Genomic DNA, 21,230 nt, shown 5'->3' with positions numbered 1-21,230 from the left:
GTCTCCTTTTTGCAGGCTGCAGGTTTGTAGTTCCCGTTGTTTTTGGTGTCTGTCCTCAGTGGCTAAGGTTGGTTCAGTGGCTTGTGTAGGCTTCCTGGTAGAGGGGACTGGTGCCTGTGTTCTGCTGGATGAGGCTGGATCTTGTCTTTCTGGTGGGCAGGTCCACGTCTGGTGGTGTGTTTTGGGGTGTCTGTGGACTTATTATGATTTTAGGCAGCCTCTCTGCTAATGGGTGGGGTTATGTTCCTGTCTTGCTAGTTGTTTGGCATAGGATGTCCAGCACTGTAGCTTGCTGGTCGTTGAGTGAAGCTGGGTGCTGGTATTGAGATGGAGATCTCTGGGAGATTTTCGCTGTTTGATATTATGTGGAGCTGGGAGGTCTCTTGTGGACCAGTGTCCTGAAGTTGGCTCTCCCACCTCAGAGGCGCAGCACTGACTCCTGGCTGCAGCAGCAAGAGCCTTCATGCACACGGCTCAGAATAAAAGGGAGAAAATGTAGAAAGAAAGAATTAGTAGAAGTAGAAAGAAAGGAAGATAGGAGGGAGGGAGGGAGGAAGGAAGGAAGGAGGGAAGGAAGAAAAAAAGAAAGAAAGAAGATAAAGTAAAATAAAATAAGATAAAATATAATAAGGTTATTAAAATAAAAATATAATTATTAAGAAAAAAAATTTTTTTAAACTGGACAGATAGACCCCTAGGACAAATGGTGGAAGCAAAGCTATACAGACAAACTCTCACACAGAAGCATACACATACACACTGACAAAAAGAGGAAAAGGGGAAAAAATCCTAAATCTTGCTCTCAAAGTCCACCTCCTTAATTTGGGATGATTCGTTGTCTATTCATGTATTCCACAGATGCAGGGTACATCAAGTTGATTGTGGAGCTTTAATCCGCTGCTTCTGAGGCTGCTGGGAGAGATTTCCCTTTCTCTTCTTTGTTCTCACAGCTCACAGGGGCTCAGCTTTGGATTTGGCCCCGCCTCTGCATGTAGGTCACCGGAGGGCGTCTGTTCTTCGCTCAGACAGGACGGAGTTAAAGGAGCTGCTGATTCTGGAGCTCTGGCTCACTCAGGCGGGGGGCGGGGTGGGGGAGGGGCACGGAGTGCGGGCGGAGTCTGCGCAGCAGAGGCCGGCGTGACGTTGCACCAGCCTGAGGCGTGCCGTGCGTTTTCCCAGGGGAGTTGTCCCTGGATCCTGGGACCCTGTCAGTGGCGGGCTGCACAGGCTACCCGGAAGGGGGTATGGATAGTGACCTGTGCTCGCACACAGGCTTCTGTGTGCTAAGCAGCAGCTGCCTTAGCGTCTCATGCCCGTCTCTGGGGTCCGTGCTCATAGCCGCGGCTCGCGCCCGTCTCTGGAGCTCCTTTAGGCAGCGCTCTTAATCCCCTCTCCTCGCACACCAGGAAAGAAAGAGGGAAGAGAAAGTCTCTTGCCTCTTCGGCAGGTCCAGACTTTTCCCCGGACTCCCTCCCGGCTAGCCGTGGCGCATTAACCCCCTGCAGGCTGTGTTCACACCGCCAACTCCAGTCCTCTCCTGGCGCTCCGACTGAAGCCTGAGCCTCAACTCCCAGCCCGCCCGCCCCGGCGGGTGAGCAGACAAGCCTCTCGGGCTGGTGAGTGCTGGTCCGCACCGATCCTCTGTGCGGGAATCTCTCCGCTTTGCCCCCCGCGCCCCTGTTGCTGTGCTCTCCTCCGCGGCTCCGAAGCTTCCCCCCTCCGCCACCCGCAGTCTCCGCCCGCGAAGGGGTTTCCTAGTGTGTGGAAACCTTTCCTCCTTCACGGCTCCCTCCCTCTGGTGCAGGTCCCGTCCCTATCCTTTTGTCTCTGTTGTTTCTTTTTTCTTTTGCCCTACCCAGGTACGTGTGGAGTTTCTTGCCTTTTGAGAGGTCTGAGGACTTCTGCCAGCGTTCAGTAGGTGTTCTGTAGGAGTTGTTCCACGTGTAGATGTATTTCTGGTGTATCTGTGGGGAGGAAGGTGATCTTCGCGTCTTACTCTTCCGCCATCTTCCCGGAAGCCTCTGCCATCAGATTTTACTGGAGACAAGGAAGACTGTTGTTGTAACCTAGGGAGTGTGAAAAACTTGATCTAATGTCACAGAAATGAAAATATAAGAAGGGAGGGTCCAGGAGGTGGGAACACATTTGGCTGTTGTAGATCAGCTTTGTGACTTGTCTTCTTAGTATAAGACTCCAGTGCTGGGTGTGACTTGAGAGGTGATTAAAGGGACTAGTTGTTCACAGTTATATCTTTGTTGATCTGGCAAGGCACTGTCTTTCCTCCAACTTGACCTGGAATTGCCAGTGTTCATCTCTGGGTTAAACCACAAAGACAAAACTCATTTGAAAGTCTTTGTATCTGGTAGGGTGGGACAGTAACCTTTTATCAGCCTGCCTCCCATCTCTGAAAAGTATTGTTAGTATTTAAGGAAATCTGCCAGCTCTTTTGAAAAATCGGCCCTAGACCCTCCAAGGCAATGAAAGTGGCTGGACCTCACAGCCCAGGCTTCTCTTTCTAGAGGTTCATCTTTCCCTTGGAGATCTCACTGATTCCTCCCGTTAGTGCTGGGATTGCTCTTCTCTACCTCTCCTACGTAGGAAGACCCAGGCTGGGGTTCATTAAAGGAGCTTGATGACAGGTTTAGGTGCAAGAACCTATTGACCTCAAGCAGTGCTGTACCCCAGAACCTCAAAAGTTCTTAAGTGGCAGCCAGTGTGGGATGAAAGCTCAGCCCTCTCTTGACCCTCATGCTCATGCCGTCCCTGCTGTTCACTGCTTTGAATAAAGTTGCTCGTGTATTGATCTCTCCTCCTTATAAGGTCCCTTATAAACAAGGTTAATGCCTTATTCATCTTTGTAGCCCCTTACCGTTGAACACACAGTACCTTGCATTGGTGCTTGTAAATACGTTAACAGCACAATGAGAATATACGGCATTGTTGTTATTCTAGGTTTATTTAGGAAAATAACCCTAAATTAATTAGTAGAAATCAGTTCATCAGATTAGTTAGGATAAAATAGTTTAGTAGATGCTTTAGTAGAAATTAGTTTGTCAAATTAGTTATTTGGCCTTGGATTAGCTTTGAGGCCGTGGATAGTGAACATCAAGGCCTTAGGAAAGTGCCAGGGAGCCTCAGAGACACCGAAAGAAAGGAAATATATAAAAACAGAAGCAGAGAACCAAAGTCAAACTTCATTTACTTAATAATGTTACCTCAAATTATTCTGCCTATACCATTGTACATTCACTTGAATGATATCTCCCCCTGCCCTTTTTTAATGGTGTATTTCCTCAATATCTCCAAAGAGAGTACAAATAGAGCATAGTATTGCTTTTCAAGACTAGGCACTGTGGACTGTCTCTCCCCCCAACCCCCCGCCCCAAATCTATTATATTGGCACAAAGACGATGCTCAAGAATTGCTTGTGAGTGGAAAATACATAAAACTTCATACAGTGAGGCACTGTCTCTTTCTTGTTCCTTTTATCTTTAGCCTAGCACGCAGTAGTTTCAATGAGTATTTTTGTATGAATAAATAAATTTTCTTGGTGGTCTTTGAATCCAGCCCCCCACCTTTTTCTTTCAGGGCTGGAACAACCATTAACTCTGACAACTTAAACTCTCATTCCCTTGTATTGATCACATCTGTAAGTACACAATAGGAGCATTACACTCTTCAGTTAAAATTCCAGCAGGGAGCTATGACCAACAATTATTTCCCTTCAATGACTTTCATATCTGTGATCAGCTCTAGAGCTAAGGGGCTAGTTGAACCTGACCACAGATGACATTAGATGATTTAATAGTATCAACTCGATTTTGAAGTTGTAAGTTAAATAACGTTCATATGTCAATATAGAAGATGACGCATTTAAGAACCCCAAGTTTCTTTCATATTCAGTTATTCAGAGTCTTTTTCAGGGTCATTGTCAGATAATTGCTCAGATGAACTCTAAGGAAATACCTGTATGTTCCTGTGTAATGAAGACCAGTTCTTGCACCCTGAAAGAAGTCCACACCATTCCTCCATCAAGAGGAACTCTTGATGTAACTGGAAGAATTTTAGAAAGTAAGAATATATCTGTGTAATAATGTTGCACAAACACTGGAGTTTATTTCTGAGTTGCAGTTCATCAATTCTGGGTCCATATGCTTATTTATTTTTATTTATTTATTAATTTATGATATGAATTATATATGTAATTTGTATATTTTATTATATTTATATATATATATATTTATTATATGAAATATTTTCTGATATACCATAGAAAGAAGGAAAATTTTAAATGAACATTAACTTTTTCATTAAATTGTTCTATACTGCCATTTTAAGAAGTGCCTAGTATTCCACCTAATGAATGGATCATAATATGAATAAGTTTAAAATAAAATTTGCTAAAACAAAATATCTTCTCTTAGTCAGCCATCCACAGTTTCTTCCAAGACTTCATTCTCAGCTGCTAGGGAGAAAACTCTCAACACAAAAGAACCTCAGCTCCAGGTAAGATAAATGGTTTAAATCTCACTTTAAAAAAAAATTGAAGTAGAGTTGATTTACAATGTTGTGTTAATTTCTGCTGTACAGAGAAGTGATTCAGTTATATATATATGTATATATATATGCATATATATATATACACATTCTCTTTTTTAATATTCTTTTCCATTATGCCTTTTCACAGAATATTGAATATAGTTCCCTTTGCTATGCAGTAGGACCTTGTTGTTTATCCATTCTATATATAATAGTTTGCATGTACTAACCCCAAACTCCCACTCCATCCCTTTCCTCCCCTCACCCTTGGCAACCACAAGTCTGTTCTCTATAACTGTGACTCTGTCTCTGTTTCATAAAAGTTATTTGTGTCATATTTTAGATTCCACATAATAAGTGATATCATATGGTATTTCTCTTTCTGACTTAACTTCACTTAGTATGATAATCTCTAGTTCCATCCATGTTGCTGCAAATGGCATTTCATTGTTTTTTATGGCTGAGTAGTATTCCATTGTATATATGTACCACATCTTCTTTATCCTAAATGGTTTAAATTTGATGACTCATTGAAGATCTGGATATTAGATTCTTTTCGCTCTAAAATACAGGAGGTTGGTCCCAGGACGCCCAGTAGATACCAAAATCCAGGGAGCTCAAGTCCCTTATGGCATAGTATTTGCATATAACCTATGCAATCCTCTCGTATGCTTTAAATCATCTCTAGATAACTTATGATACCTAATATGATGTAAATACTATGTAAATAGTTGTAAACACAATGTAAATGCTATGTAAATAGTTGCCTTACATGGCAAATTCATGTTTGGCTTTTTGGAACTTTGTGGGTATTTTCAATCTGTGGTTGGTTGAATCTGCAGATTTGGAACCGTGGATAAGGAGGCCTGACTGTATCAAGGATCTTTGTTCCAGGGGGTGCAGAGTAGACATAGAAAGATCCCTTTTGTCTTGGTACTCACCAAGGGAGCACCCCAAATTCCTGTGTTTGTTTCTTTAAGTCTTGGGTAGCACCTAGATGTCAAACAGATAATTTCTTTTTCAGGAAGTTTTCTGGATGAGAAATCCACTCCTTCTCTGTGATATAGGGTGGTCTAGCAAGCTAGGTAAAATAACTAGCAAGATTTTGTAGGATCTTCCTTGATTACACTTAAATCACATTCTTGCTCATACTTAAAGTATAAATCCACAGTCATTTATAAAGCAGCAACTCTTTGCTGAAATTGGGGCACAAGCATGAGTAAGACTGAATCTTTTAAAGAAGAGAGCTTTCCATCTCTATTGGCAAAGTGAGTCATTATTGTAAATGCTTCTGAAGAATGTAAATTATTTGTAAATAACATTTGTAGGGTTTTTTAAAATGTAAAATTTATTGTCATACATATATTTATGCCATAAATGGCCTGACCTGCTTCTTTCAGAGTCTCATACTTCTTCTGTCTTGAGGCCCCATACCTGGGACTTTGGGTTGCTTCCATATTTACTAGTCCTTAGTAATAAATTACCAATAAAGAAATGTTTAATAACTAAAGACAGAAGTTGTATTTGATATCTACATTGATAATCATCAGCTTGATGCCATTCCTTAATGTCCCACAAAAACACATGTTCTTTCAGAGGAGGATCTAACCATTGCATCTTCCTCCATTTGGTGGATGTCCTATCAGTTCTTCTTAAGGTTAATGGCTCCCTATTCAAAGAGGGATTTCTGTCCTCCTCGCAGCACTAGCTACGTCTTTTTTCTTTCATTGATTCACCAGATATTTACTGAGCGCCTACTCTATGGTACTGCTCTCTGCTTATGATACCACGTCTTGGGCCCAAGGCATTTCCCTGCCTCTGTCAAAGTCACAGTTTTGATCATCGTTCCAGCACACGTCCTAGATACACTAGAGGTTTTCCCTGGGACTTGGACTAAAAGTAAGGTAACTCAGCTTTAATTGAATGTGCTCTGTCTTATTTGATGAAACTAATGAAAATTACAAGCATTTAAAATTATGAATTACTTTAATAAGGACAAAGTAATTTCATAAATTAATTAATATATCATTTATTAACTGCCATTAAATCCTTGTTAATTAAGTAAAATGGTAAAGTTAAATTAAAAGATGGATGATTTCCTAAAGGAGATGAAATTGTGATTTAAACATCTTTTCTTAATTGGTTTAATTGACAAGCACGGCATTGTACAATATAATTCATCCAGGACTGGGAACTACAGGCTGACAAAAGATGTCACACAGATAGAGCATTTTGTGAGCAGGAAGCAGTGAGGATTATTCTCTAGAGAATGATCACATTCTGTTTTACTCTACTCCAGTGGTTATGAACTTTGTCTTGGTTAAGAGTTCAATATACATAAGTCAACTAATGTTCATTGAGTATCTCTTATATGCCAGGCATTTAGGGCATAAGAACTAAGGATTTATTTGAACAAAAATAGATCCTTTTGAGAATTTGATGAAAGCTAAAGATTTCTTCCAACAGAATAAATAAAATATAAACATGCAAACTCACACCAGCTTTTACATGCAAACTCTCAGGAGGTATATAGACCCCTAAAGTTCATTCATGGAGACCCTCAGGTCTGTGGACTTAATTTAAGGACCCTCCCCTATTTGAAGTTATTCAAGCAAGGAATGATGTGTGTGTCTTAGGACCAGGCACTTCACCTCCCTAGGCTTCCATATTTTTGCCTATTAAATGAGAGCGGTAGATGAAAGCCTTCCATTTTTAAAAATCTGTAAACCTACGAATGGGTGTTATAAATATGCTTGTCTGTTTACATCATCTGTCTCTCTGTTGCTCATATTTGTGTGTGGAGGTAGGAAAGAATAGCACAAAACAGAGCATAACAAAACAGAATAGGAATCAGAGAATCCTCTGGAGTTTAGATATCACATCAACTCATCAATGAGAAGAGACAGTGGCAATCCAGTTGGTAAATGGTCCCACAGTGAGTGAGTGTCAGAGTCGGGACTTGGCTCTGCATTTCCTGACCTCCAGTCAGCTGACCACAGTGCCGCAGTGTGTATGAAGATTTATCTCCCACTAATGCCTACAAGTGGTTACACTAGCTTAATAACATCTTTCAAAATGGATATCAAAATTCATACATTGAAGTTCCACCCCCCAGGACCTCAGAATATGATCTTATTCTTTACCAAGGTAATCAAATTAAAATTAGATCATTAGAGTGGGCCCTAATCCAATATGTCTGTTGTCCTAATAAAAAGGAGACATTTTGAGATGGGTGCTCACACAGGGAGAATGTCATGTGTAGATAAAGGCAAAGATCAGGTGATGCTTCTATAAACCAGGGAACACCAAATGTTGTTCACAAATCTCCAGAAGCTAGGAGAGTCTTGGAACACATTCTCTCTCACAGCTCTCAGAAGAAACAACCTTGATTTTGGACTTCCAGCCTCCAGAAATGTTGTTTAAGCCACCCAGTTTGTGGTACTTTGTTACAACAGGCCTAGGAGGTCAAATGGCCCTCTGGGCTTTGGTTTCCTCATCTGTCAAGTGAGGGGTAACCCAGATAGGTAAGTAGTTCTCAGATGGTGTTCTGGGAGCCCTTCAGGGGCCTGTGTGTTTGTGATACAAGAAAACTGTGAAGAAAAAAATATATGTATGTATATAAGTAAGTATGTCTGTTCGTTCAGGATTCCCCTCACCCCTTCCTCCTCTGTACCAGCTGCTTCCCCAGAAACAAGTCCTCTCTGTTTTCCTGTTAGGGAAAGATCTCTAAGATACTGTGTGGAAAAAGCAATCATGCCGCAGTGTGTATGGTATGCTCTCTTATTTTGTGTTTAAAAAATGAAGGTAATCGGGGCTTCCCTGGTGGTGCAGTGGTTGAGAGTCCGCCTGCCGATGCAGGGGACACGGGTTCGTGACCCGGTCCGGGAAGATCCCACATGCCGCAGAGCGGCTGGGCCCGTGAGCCATGGCCGCTGAGCCTGAACGTCCAGAGCCTGTGCTCCGCAATGGGAGAGGCCACAACAGTGAGAGGCCCGCGTATCGGGGAAAAAAAAAAAAAAAAAAAAGGAGGTAATCAAAAAGACGAACAGTAGCAACTGTTGGTGAGGATGTGGAGAAATTGGAAACATGCATACATTGTTGGTGGGAATGTAAAATGATGCAGCCCCTTTGGAAAATAGTCTGAAAGTTTCTCAAAAATTAAACATAGAGTTGCTATGTGACTAGCAGTTCTACTCCTAGGTATATCCCAAGAGAATTGAAAATATGCTTACACAAAAACTTATATGCCACTGCTCTTAGCAGCATTAATCATAGTAGCCAAAAAAAGTGGAAACAACACAAATGTCTATCAGCCAATGAATAGCTAAACAAAGTGGATTTAAAATTCCACTAATGGGCTTCCCTGGTGGCGCAGTGGTTGAGGGTTCACCTGCCGATGCGGGGGACACGGGTTCGTGCCCTGGTCCGGGAGGATCCCACATGCCGCGGAGCGGCTGAGCCCATGAGCCATGGCCGCTGAGCCTGCGTGTCCGGAGCCTGTGCTCCGCAGCGGGAGAGGCCGCAGCAGTGAGAGGCCCGTGTACCACAAAAAAATAAATAAATGAAAATAAATAAATAAAATTCCACTAATGTAATTAATTAATTAATATAAACTTCCATTTTATATTCTTAAAATGGAATATTCAACCATAGAGAGGAAGGAAGTACTGATACATGTTACAACATAGATGAACCTTGAAAACATTATGCTAAGTGAGAGAAGCCAGTCATCAAAGGCCACCATCAAAGGCGATCATATGATTCCGTATATATGGAATGTCCAGAATAGGCAAATCTATGAACTTAGAAAGTAGATTAATAGTTTCCTAGGCATAGGGGAGTTGGTGGGGGGGGGGGGGAGGTGATAGCTGAGGGATGTGGGCATTCTTTTTGGAGTAATGACAAAGTCCTTTAGTTAAATAGTGGTGATGGTTGTACAGCCTTGTGAATAAACCAAAACCCACTTAATTGTACACTTTAATTTGTACATTTTTGAATTTTATGTTATGTGTATTGTATTTTAATTTAAAAACCCTCTGGAAGGGAATAAAAATTTTTTAAAGGAGGCAAATAGTTCATATTTTCTTGACTATGCACAAAGAAATTCTGTAAGGAGACATAAGACACTTATCAGTGGTTACCAAGATTGGGATAGGCTTCGGAGAGAGTGGGAACTGAGCAGATGCGAGACAGATGAGACAGAGAGATTTTTTAAAAACCACAGAATTATATACACCTTTTTAAAATGTATTTATTTATTTTTGGCTTTGTTGGGTCTCCGTTGCTGCGCGTGGGCTTTCCTAGTTGTGGCGAACGGGAGCTACTCTTTGTTGCGGTGCACGGGCTTCTCATTGTGGTGGCTTCTCTTATTGCAGAGCACGGGCTCTAGGCGCGCGGGCTTCAGTAGTTGTGGCACATGGGCTCAGTAGTTGTGGCTCATGGGCTCTAGAGCTCAGGCCCAGTGGTTGTGGTGCCCGGGCTTAGTTGCTCCGCGGCATGTGGGATTTTCCCAGACCAGGGCTCGAACCCGTGTCCCCTGCATTGGCAGGTGGATTCTTAACCACTGAACCACCAGGTAAGTCCCAATACACCTTTTAATATTTTATAATTTTATATTAAAATTTGAACCATGTGAGTAGATTGTCTTTTGAAATTTAGGTAAGCATAAAATTAATTAAAACTATATATGTTGTATTAGAGTTTTATTATGGTTAGTTTGGTATCCTATAGGTTTCAATTCCTAGATATGAAATATTGAGTACACATATTTAACTTTTGTTTTTACAACATTTGGTTAATTTATCATTAGGAAACGGGTTTGTTGGATCCCTTTTCTACATGATTATGTTGTTTGATTACCCATGCTGGACAATCCTTTCTCTTTATTTTTTTCTTTTTAACTAATTAATTAATTTATTTATTTTTGGCTGTATTGGGTCTTTGTTTCTGTGCGAGGGCTTTCTCTAGTTGTGGCAAGCGGGGGCCACTCTTCATCGCGGTGTGCGGGCCTCTCACTGTCGCGGCCTATCTTGTTGCGGAGCACAGGCTCCAGACGCGCAGGCTCAGTAGTCGTGGCTCATGGGCCCAGTTGCTCTGCGGCATGTGGGATCTTCCCAGACCAGGGCTCGAACCCGTATCCCCTGCATTGGCAGGCAGATTCTCAACCACTGCGCCACCAGGGAAGCCCTCCTTTCTCTTTTTGATGCAATTTCTTTTTTTAATTATTATTTTTTTACTGAAACATAGTTGGTTTACAATATTATGTTATTTTCAGATGTACAACATAGTGATTCAAAAATTCTTAATAGACTGTACTCTTTTAAAGTTATTATACAATATTGGCTGTATTCCCTGTGTTGTACAATATATTCTTGTAGCTTATTTATTTTATACATTGTGGTGTGTACTCTTAATCCTCTATCCTTGTCTTGACCCTCTCCCCTTCCCTCTCCCCACTGGTAACCACTAGTTTGTTCTGTATATCTGTGAGTCTGTTTCTGTTTTGTTGTATCATTCGTTTTATTTTTTAGATTCTACATATAGGTGATAACATACAGTATTTGTCTTTCTCTGTCTGACTTATTTGCCTAAGCATAATACCGTCTAGGTCCATTCATGTTGTTGCAAATGGCAAAATTTCAATCTTTTTTATGGCTGAGTAGTATTCCTGTGTGTGTGTGTGTGTGTGTGTGTGTGTGTGTGTGTGTGTGTGTATCAGTCACATCTTTATCCATTCATCTGTTGATGGACACTTAGGTTACTTCTGTATCTTGGCTATTGTAAACAATGCTGCTATAAACATTGGGGTGCATATATCTTTTCAAATTAGTGTTTTTGTTTTCTTTGGATATATACTCAGGAGTGGAATTGCTGGATCATATGGTAGTTCTAGTTCTAGTTTTTTTAGGACCCTCCATACAGTTTTTCACAGTAGCTGCACGAGTTAACATTCCCACCAACAGTATACAAGGGTTTCCTTTTCTCCACATCCTTGCCAACATTTGTTATTTGTGGTCTTTTTGTTGATAACCATTCTGACAGGTGTGAGGTGATATCTCATTGTGGTTTTGATTTGCATTCTCTGATGATTAGTGATGTTGAGCATCTTTTTATGTGCCTGTTGGCCATCTGTATACCTTCTTTGGAAAAATGTCTTTTCAGGTCTTCTTCCCATTTTTAATTGGATTGTTAAGGGTTTTTTTTGATATTGAGTTGTATGACCTGTTTATATGTTTTCGATAATAACCCCTTATTGGTCATATCATTTGCAAATATTTTCTCTCATTAAGTAGGTTGTCTTTTAATTTTGTTGACGGTTTCCTTTGCTGTGCAAAAGCGTTTAAGTAGGTCCCATTTGTTTACTTTTGCTTTTGTTTTGTTTGCCTTAGGAGACAGATCCAAAAAAATATTGCTATGATTTATGTTAAAGAGTGTTCTGTCTATGTTTTCTTTTAGGAGTTTTATGGTTTCAGAGCTGAAATTTACCTTTTTAATCCACTTTGAGTTTACTTTTGTATATGGTGTGAGAAAATGTGCTAATTTCATTTTTTACATGTAGCTGTTCAGTTTCCCCAGCACTGCTTATTGAGGAGACTGTCTTTTTTCCATTGTATATTCTTGCCTCCTTTGTTGTAGATTAATTGACCATAGGTATGTGGGTTTATTTCTGGGCTTTCTATTCTGTTCCATTTATCCATATGTCTGTTTTTGTGCTAGTACCATACTGTTTTGATGACTGTAGCTTTGTAGTATTGTCTGAATTCAGGGACCATGATTCTCTTCTTGGTACAATTCTTATTTCTTGTAGGACTATTCAGTTTACCTTTTATTTCTCTGCATTTGTTCTTCTCAGCATACATAAAAGGAAATAAGTACTCATCTTGTATACACATAAGCAGACATGTAATTAATGAAACAAAATGCCTACATGTAAGACTATTCCTACTTATCAAAACCTTAAAATCAGTAAAAGGGAACCTTATCCTTTTTCATTTCAACTAACTTTTTGTAATTTTAATCAGTGTTTTATAAACTATAGATTGCAACTAACTGTTTTTTTATGCAGTTAGTTTCTTAAATTGATTAAAAAGTTGAATAAAATAGAAATAAACAGTTCATGAGACATAAGAAGAGTGAGTAGAATTTTGTGTAGCATTTAAGGTGTGTGATGTGTATGTGTGTGTAGTATAATTCTAGCTATGGGCCTTGGTTTAAAAAAATGTCTGAAAGTCACTGCTTTCTATTAATTCTTTTCTTTAGAGTATTGTTATGAACTTGTGTCTTTTATAGACTTGATTTATTTCAATTAACCAAAATGATGTGTAATTCTTATTACTCAGGTTACTAATTACTATTATTCATATTATTATAATTAATAATAATTATTGTTTTCATGGATCGCCAAATTATGACAACTTGACTAGTGAGAGATCTTTTACATTGACTCCTGTGAGATTCATCAGTCGTAGTGTATCAGTAGTTTGTTCTTTTTTATCATACAGAATTTCATTGAATCAATATCCACAATTCATTAGTCCATTTTCCTCTTGATGTATATTTGTGTTATTTCTGTTTTGAGACTATTATTAATAAAACTGCTACAAACATTCTTGTGTAAGTCTTTTTGTGGACATAAGCATATCTTTCTCTTGGATATACTATATAAATATATGAGGGGTAGAATTATAGGTCATTGGGCAGGCAGATGTCTGTTTAACTTTCAGAGAAATTGCCAAGCAGTTTTCCAATGTGGTTGTACAGGTTTATACTTCCACCAGCAATGTATAAGAATTCTTATCGCTCCATATCATTGCCAGCGTTTCATATTGTTAATCTTTTAATTTTAGCTATTCTGATAGGCATGTGGTGGCATCTCATTGAAGTTTTAATTTGCATTTTCCTGATGACTAAAGATATTGAGCACCGATTCATCATGCTTATTGGTTATTTGGATATCTTCTTTTGTGAAGTGCCTGCTTAGCTCTTTTGCTCATTTTTTTAAAATTACTATTTTTTAAAATCTTTTCTGTTAATCTGTGGCTTGCTTTTTCACCATAATAATGAATTCTTTTGGTGAACAGATGTTTTTAAATTTGATGAGATCCCATTCATCTAATTTTTTTCTTTTAGGATTAATATCTTTTTTGTGTTAAGAAATCATTGTCTACCCCAGTATCTTGAATAGTGAGCTATTCTGAACAGAAACAGAGGAGAGGATTTTTTTTAAATAAATTTATTTATTTATTTGTTTTTATTTTTGGCTGTGTTGGGTCTTTGTTCTGTGCGTGGGCTTTCTCTAGCTGCAGTGAGTGGTGCCCGGGCTTCTCATTGTCGTGGCTTCTCTTGTTGCAGAGCACGGGCTCTAGAGTGCAGTCTCAGTAGTTGTGGCACACGGGCTTAGTTGCTCCATGGCATGTGGGAATCTTCCCAGGCCATGGATTGAAGCTGTGTCCCCTGCATTGGCAGGCAGATTCCCACCCACTGTGCCACCAGGGAAGCCCAGAGGATGTATTTTTTTAAGGTTATGAGTTCACATCTATTTTTTAATTTTGCCTATTATTTATTTGTTTCATGTTTATTTCTTATTTAGCTTATTATTCTCTACTTTCCTCATAGTATTGATCACTAAGACTTTCTACTGCATTTATAACATAATCTTTTATTTGAAAAAAATGGTGTTGAAACTTAAGAGAAAGATATATGAAACCCCCTACCAGACTAAATGGTATTTAAAGTCAATATCATCTTTTAGATATTATGATTCACTGTGTGAGGATAATCTAGGAAGAATTGCATACAAGGGACAAATCCAGGTTTTATGGGACTTGGAGCTTATATGAGTTAGAGATCGCTTTTTTTTTTTTTTAAGAAGATGTTGGGGGTAGGAGTTTATTAATTAATTTATTTTTGCTGTGTTGGGTCTTCGTTTTTGTGCGATGGCTTTCTCTAGTTGTGGCAAGCGGGGGCACTCTTCATTGCAGTGCGCGGGCCTCTCACTATCGCGGCCTCTCTTGTTGAGGAGCACAGGCTCCAGACGCGCAGGCTCAGTAGTTGTGGCTCACGGGCCTAGTTGCTCCGCAGCATGTGGGATCCTGCCAGACCAGGGCTCGAACCCACGTCCCCTGCATTAGCAGGCAGATTCTCAACTGCTACGCCACCAGGGAAGCCCCGAGATTGCTTTTTAAGAAACAGAATTTTACAGGCCATTTCTCCTGGGGTTGCCACATTTCAAGATGTGTCAGTCATGCCAAGATGTGATCTGATGTATTGAGATGCATAGATATGTGAGTTTGCTCACAGAAACACTCATTGTTTGTGGTGTTGCTGTAAATTTGTACCCTACATTCATAGGAATTGTAAAAACTTTTGTAAGATTTCCATAAAAAATACATATGATGTGTTTATATTTGTATACATTGCAGTATAGAGCATATATATGAAAAAAATAGAAATTCCATTTTGACTAGGAGACAATGAGGTCAAACCTTCAACTTACAATTTTATACATCTGATAATTGGAAGAATTCCTCACAGACTAGCTTTTGGCTGTTACTCTCCAGTTTTCATAACACAATATAGTCAGTGCCCTTCATCTTCATATCATGATGCAAGATGAGTCAGAGTGGGCACTGGAATTGTTCTTGGAAGAAATTATGTCCTGGGAGGCTAGCAGTACCTAATTATATAGAAGAGTGACTGATAACTGCATCAGTTTATCCCACTAAATCCAAGTTAACTGTGTCTCCAGCTCAACTTCCATTTAGCTGGATCTTTAGAATACCTCTGGTCACTGCAATATCACTCAACAAGATGGAAAATGTGATTGTATTGGAAAGAGAAAGCTACCTTAAACAGTTATAATTAAAATATTTCACTTCTACAAAATTTACAAAAATATAAGTTCATGTGAATATGTTGCTGGAGCCTCTCCTAGACTTTGGAAGGGGAGTGGCTCTAAAGCTTAAGATTCATTATTTCATGGTAAATTTGCCTCTGCTTATTACTTAAAATTAGAAATTTAAAAGAAGCATGATATACACATTATTTAATAATTACTCCCTGCTGTAAATATTAGATAATATTTAAATTTTAGCTTAGAGTATATTAGGTGCTGATGCATATGCAAACATCCACCATGTGTTGTAGAAAACAACCCCTCAGTACCTGGTCCATATCATGTGGTCAAGAATGTTTTAGGAATAAGTATATGCATGAAAAAAATACTTAAAATATGTGATAGTGAGGACCATTACCAGAGACTAATGTAAAAGTAACATATCCCCATTTTCATTAGATCTTACTATTGAAAATGTCATGTGATAATGTAATAAAAAAAGGTTCCATTTATTATTACTCTGTGCCAAATATCATGAGACAGATAAATATATTATGTTACTTTATTTACATTAGTATCTTTCTGAAATCTTTTTAATATTTCAATAATTATAAGGGCTATGCCTTTTTATTCCACTAAATGACTCATGCACTCACTGATGTCAACAATATTTGAGTATTTGAGTTAAAATGTGGTTCCAACATTAAATAAATCTACCACATTTCACAATGAGTATTTTTAGAAAATATTTTCCAGTATCTATTTTAGTAGAAAAATAGTACATTTTTCCATTAACTGTTTGCCCTGATCTGAAAAATATTTCTGGCATCCACAGTTACATATTTTGACAGTCATGTGAATCTAATAAGAACAAAGCAAACTCTGAGGTACTGAGAGAAGATACCATGGAAAGAGAGATAAAATAATCATTATGGAGGAAATTATTATTTACTCCATGGCATAATTCAAATGCATAAAATGAAAAAAATTTTAGAACAATTATAATAAATTTTGTAAGCATATTTTTAAAGCATGATTACTGCTATAAATTATTTGAGAATATGCTTAAAAATGTTATAAAGCATACTGAATATTTTAAGTTTGACATTTTCACAATGACGAGGTGGGTCAAGGCAGAAATTTAGGAGTCTGAAGAATGATCTCTTGGGTAGCTAAATTAGTTTAACCAGCATTTTTAAGTTGATAAAAATAATACATCTTGTTTGTCCATCCTAAATGCATAATGTTTATGTGTGACTCACATTTTATTCCATTTAATTAAATAAAATTATTCATGCAAAGTACCAAGATCCTTGCCTGGAACAGAGAAAATTCTTAAGTACGTTATTGCAACCCCTTATCTCTTAATTATATTTAACAGAGATGTCAGTTGCATACTGTTGTGACCAGTTATGGCAGATTATCTAATTAAGAAAATATATCTTTTGTTTAATTTATTTAAGATTTAAATGTAACTCAGACTTTGAAAAAAAACTGTGAAGAGTAGCATTCAATCCAAAAAATATCGATTTAGGGAATTCCCTGGTTGCCCAGGGGTTAGGACTCCACACTTGCACTGTAAGGGGCACGGGTTCCATCCCTGGTGGGGGAACTAAGATCCCACATGGCACACTGCCAAAAAGGAAAAACAAAAAACAAATAATATTGATTTAAGTTTCAAGCTATAACAAGTAAGAATTTTTTTAAAGGATTCTGACATTGTCTCTACCCTTGAGGAGTTTATAGCTTTGCTGCCACAATTTGAGAATAAAACCATAAGCAAATAGACATTTCTCCAAAGAAGATATACAGATTGCCAACAAACACATGAAAGGATGCTCAACATCACTAACCATTAGAGAAATGCAAATCAAAGCTACAATGAGGTATCACCCCACACCAGTCAGAATGGCCATCGTCAAAAAATCTACAAACAATACATGCTGGAGAGAGTGTGGAGAAAAGGGAACCCTCTTGCACTGTTGGTGGGAATGTAAATTGATACAGCCACTATGGAGAACAGTATGGAGGTTCCTTAAAAAACTAAAAATAGAACTACCATACAGCCTGGCCATCCCACTACTGGGTACATACCCTGAGAAAACCGTAATTCAAAGAGTCATGTACCACAATGTTCATTGCAGCTCTATTTACAATAGCCAGATCATGGAAGCAACCTAAATATCCATCAACAGATGAATGGATAAAGAAGATGTGGTACATATATACAATGGAATATTACTCAGCCATAAAAAGAAACGAAATTGAGTTATTTGTAGTGAGGTAGATGGACCTAGAGTCTGACATACAGAGTGAAGTAAGTCAGAAAGAGAAAAACAAATACTGTATGCTAACACATATATGGAATCTAAAAAAAAAAGAAAAGAAAAGGTTCTGATGAACCTAGGGGCAGAACAGGAATAAAGACACAGATGTAGAGAATGGACTTGAGGACATGGGATGGGGGAAGGGTAAGCTGGGACAAAGTGAGAGAGTGGCACTGGTATATATACACTACCAAATGTAAAATAGATAGCTAGTGGGAAGCAGCTGCATAGCACAGGGAGATCAGCTCGGTGCTTTGTGGCCACCTAGAGGGGTGGGATGGGAGGGTAGGGGGGAGACGCAAGAGGGAGGGGATATGGGGATATATGTATAGGTACAGCTGATTCACTTTGTTATACAGCAGCGACTAACACAACATTGTAAAGCAATTATACTCCAATAAAGATGTTAAAAAAATCATATGCAAATAAGTGCTCAATTGTCTTATATAAATGGCAGGTAGGTAACCCTTTAGGGAAGGGCAGTTGCATGGCCTGGACTGGTCAGATAGAATGTGAACCGAATCTTAACGAATGGGAAAGGTTTGGCTAGGCGATGAAGAAAGAGCTTCCTGGGAGAGTAAATGTTTTCTCATTCATAAGTAGAGCAGGTAGTTTTTTAAAACTGTTTTGAAATTTACTCTACAGATTGTGACATTTGGTGATGCCCTGTTAGATTTAAGGTTATAGAACCCTCCTTTAACAGGTGCTTTGCTTAGGTCATGTTCAGAATCTCCTTTAGAAATTCAAAGGACTCAGAATAACCAAAACAATCTTGAAAAAGAAGAGCAGAGTTGGTCAAGGTTGTGCTTAAACCTCCTTAGCCAGTTATTTTTACCTTTTACCATTGAATGTGTGTGCAGCTCAGAGGCTGCTACATAGTTCAGAGAGTTTACTTTGGTTGTGTTTGTTGTTGGACCTTTATAGCCAGAAGCAGGAGCTTGGAGCTTTCTTCTCTGATTGCTCCTGAGGTATGTTGGGAAAATATAATTAAAAACAAAATCTCTCAACCCAGAGAACTTCTCCATAGAGATCACAGAGAAAGAAAACAGTTTTATTATCGATTAAGAATTAAACCAGAATGTGATGTGCATCCCTGACAATCACTAAAAGATTGTAAAGACAGAAAGAAATCCTCACTCTTAGGCAGCCAAGCAGATACAACCCATCACATGCATGTTTTCCAGATAAACAGCGACTAGTCAAGTAAGATGTCTTGATGGCACGTTTTGTCACACATAAGTTTGTACTAACTTTACCTGGTAATTGGGGTGACCATCTGTGTTGGCTAATTGGCTTTATCCAGAAAAAAAAAAACAAACGAATTTCTCATGTTTTTATGACAGCTGGTAGTTTTGCAGCTTGGAACAAGGTCCCAGGCTATTACCTTCCCCCAGACACTGGGAGATAGAGGTGCTGTCTCTGCTGATCGCTGATAGTTACATTTCAGAGAGATGGCTCCCAGGTCCTTGAAAAAGACAGTTCTGGGTCTTAAAGCTGAAAAAGGCTAATCTAGTCTTCGAAAGGATTTATATACATTTCAAAGAGAAGAGAAAGTACTTATCATTATAAGTTTTCTACAGCAAATGACCTGAGAAAAAGGAAGGTAGGCACACAGTTTTCTAGCCCACCAGGGGTGACTGTGGTGTTATTTTTAAGCCTGGCTTCCTAGGAGTTGCCCCGCAGTCAGAGCAGCTTATTGTCCAGTCAGCATTTGCTCAGAGGTTGTGTTTAAGCCCCTTGTGCCAGTGAGCCTTCTGCCCTGGGTTGATGGGTCTGTGTGCAGCTTGGAGAATGCTTTCCACTTTGCCCAGTGATTGCTTCTGAGTAGGGGCTGCCCAGGCTTCCTGACCCCTAGAGTTGACTCTGATCCCAGGATGCCTCTTCTTGGCTATTCCTTTCCTGTTTCTCTCTCTTAAACTTCTAGCTGCTTTACTGTTTGGCTAATTCAAGGAACTACTAGCCACCTCTTAATGGTTCTCCGCTGAGATGGGTATTATTTTTCAGCAATGCCTGTAGGCATGGAGTTCTTCATTCTCAGTTCCAAATAAAGTCATTCTTCTCAGGCAGAGCTACAGACCTTCATCATGTGGACTGCCTTTCCTCTTGGGAAGAACCCCCTTTCCACTCTACCACATTTGGCTGTGAGGACTCGCTTTCCCTGGAATGACACTCCTGCTCTATTAGTTCGCACTGAGGTGGGCGTGGGGAGGAGTTGGCAGCCCCTGGTCTTCTCAGCTTGCGCCTCCAAGTGGGAAACTTTTACCCCATGAATGAGCTGGGTTGGGGGTAACTGGAGCCCCAGGATATTTGACCTTCTGTACCTGGGGTATAGCTTCTGCCCTATGAGTGGAGGGTTGGGTAGAGGATGAGAGACCTGGTCCTTAGCCATGCCTGCCTATAATAGAGCTTCCTAGAATAGATGAGAACTGTCAACAACCTGTCCTTCCTGGGATGAAACTGTAGCCCCAGACTGTAGCTGAGGGGGAGAAGGAGCTCCCATTTTTTTGTCTGCACATGAATAGAGCTTCTATAATGAGGAGCTGGTGAGATAGTGGAGTGGGTTGTGGTTCAAATACTACTATTTTTACTGATATTTAGTAGATTTTCTTGAATGAATATTTCTCTATTTGCTGTTTGCCCCAGGACAATTTCCAGACTTTAAAAAAATAAAAAATTATTTTTTCACCCGTTAAATTATTTTGCTGGAAATTCAATTGAGCTCCTTACTTTATCATTCCATAAGTCCCACTTCTCACCTTCATTTTGAAATATGTTTTCACTAGATATAGAATTCTTGAAATCTTGGTTGACTTTCTTTCTTTCTTTAAGTATTTTGAAGATGTTGCTGTATTGTATTTTGACTTGCATAGTTTCTAACAGTCTGATGTCATTCATATCTTTGTTCTCTGCAAGAATTTTTCTTTATTTGGCTTTCAGCAGTTTGACTATAATGTGGTCAGGTGTAAATTTTTTTCTATTTTTCCTGCTTGGTGTTCTCTGAGCTTCTTGGATTTGTGTTTGTTGTCTACTGCTAATTTTGGAAAAATTATCAGCCCTTATCTCTTCAAATATTTCTGTTGATCTGTTCTCTCCTTCTGGTACTTCAACTATATCTATACTAGACCATTTGATATTGTCCCCAGAGCTCTTAAGATGTTCTGGTTTTGGTGTTATTGTTTGGGTTTTTTTCTCACTCTGTTTTTACTTTGTGTTTCAGTCTGGATAATTTCTGTTGGCTTATCTTCAAGTTCGTTGATTCTTTCCTCTGTTATGACCAGTTGCCTAATAAGCCCATTGAAAGAATTTTTCAACTGTGTTACTACAATTTCTTCAATTTCTAGAATTTCAATTTGACTGTTTTTTATATGTTCCATCTCTTTGTTAAAATTCTCCATCTGTCTGATGTTTCTACTAGAGACTTTAACATATTAATCATAATTATTTTAGTCTCTATCTTAACATCTGAGGCATCTCTGGTTCTACTTCTATGGGCTGCTTTAACTTGTGACAATGATTTGGCTTTATTTGCT

General features: G+C 39.0%; 1 long non-coding RNA gene across 1 annotated transcript in view; it reads left to right on the top strand.

Annotated features, from left to right (window-relative positions):
• The first annotated feature begins 522 nt into the window (after window positions 1–522).
• Window positions 523–21,230, top strand: part of LOC309961523 — a 443,244-nt gene continuing 422,536 nt past the window's right edge. Inside the window, exon 1 of the long non-coding RNA XR_014326190.1 lies at window positions 523–601. This is a non-coding gene — a long non-coding RNA (uncharacterized lncRNA). The remainder of the gene's footprint in view (window positions 602–21,230) is intronic.

The sequence above is a fragment of the Leucopleurus acutus genome (assembly GCF_964270905.1).
Source record: "Leucopleurus acutus genome assembly, chromosome: 4".
NCBI lineage: Eukaryota > Metazoa > Chordata > Mammalia > Artiodactyla > Delphinidae > Leucopleurus > Leucopleurus acutus.
The sequence above is the reverse complement of the archived record's forward strand: the minus strand, read 5'-3'. Positions and strand labels throughout refer to the sequence as shown.